At 44.1% G+C, this 1,100-nt stretch overlaps 1 protein-coding gene across 1 annotated transcript in view; it reads left to right on the forward strand.

Annotated features, from left to right (window-relative positions):
• Positions 1–1,100, forward strand: part of LOC106878848 (glycogen debranching enzyme) — a 154,032-nt gene that overhangs the window by 33,908 nt on the left and 119,024 nt on the right. The gene's annotated exons all lie outside the window — the stretch shown is intronic.

Consider the following 1,100-nt stretch of genomic DNA (forward strand, 5'->3'; position numbering starts at 1 on the left):
TAACTCTATTTCTGAAAACCAGTGGATAGATTCCACTGAAATTAGATAAATAACCTTCGAGCAGATAGTCAGCAGCGCCGCCTGGCTAAGGCTTGGCTACTCTGCATTGACAAGGGGCAACACCCTGAAACTAGTCTAGTCTGCAGATGCCAAACCAGCAGGGGGACACTGCTGACCTCCCCTGTTCGAAGGTTATAAAGGACACAGGTTTCGTGTGTCACATAGCTAGCTAGAGGCGATGGCTTCTTGGAGCTAATTCACGGCAGCTTTCGTCCTAATTTTGGGACTGCCATGTTGGCTTGGCGATAACTATTAATTTCCAGTACCGCTGCCGTAGTCTCCTTTAGAGAGACTTAGAAATATTAATAACTCTATATATATATATATCTATATATATAGTGGAGGCGCAATGGTTAGGGCAACGGACTCGCGGTCATAGGATCGCGGTTTCGAGCTCCACGAGGCTTTGGCATGTACTCTTTCACCACAACTTTCTCTCACTCTTACTTCCTGTTTCTGTCGTGCCTGTAATTCAAAGGGTCAGCCTTGTCACACTGTGTCACGCTGAATCTCCCCAAGAACTACGTTAAGGGTACACGTGTCTGTGGAGTGCTCAGCCACTTGCACGTTAATTTCACGAGCAGGCTGTTCCGTTGATCCCTCGGCGTCGTAAGCGACGGAGGGCCAACAATATATATATATATATATGTGTGTGTGTGTGTGTGTGTCACTGAAGCCATTCATACATACATAACTCTCTATCTTTCACATACACACAACCACGAGCAACATTACTCTCTCTGTCTCTTCATACACACAAACAAACGTACACACCACACTTTCCGTCTTGCACACCCCATCAAATACACACACACGCGCGCGCATGGCACGCAACTTCAAAAGAACTTCCCTGATCCAATCGCGCTCTCTCTATCTCTTGTTTTTACGCCGACTTGAAAAGATCCCCTTTCTCCGTCCCACATTTATAAAAAATAAAATTTTTTTACAGAAAGCGACGATCTTCTTAAGAAACATAAACAAATACATTTGACAACTATGGTTCTCATATCGAAATATAGCCATATAGGCATTTATATATA

This window comes from Octopus bimaculoides, chromosome 9 (assembly GCF_001194135.2).
Source record: "Octopus bimaculoides isolate UCB-OBI-ISO-001 chromosome 9, ASM119413v2, whole genome shotgun sequence".
Classification (NCBI taxonomy): Eukaryota; Metazoa; Mollusca; class Cephalopoda; order Octopoda; family Octopodidae; genus Octopus; species Octopus bimaculoides.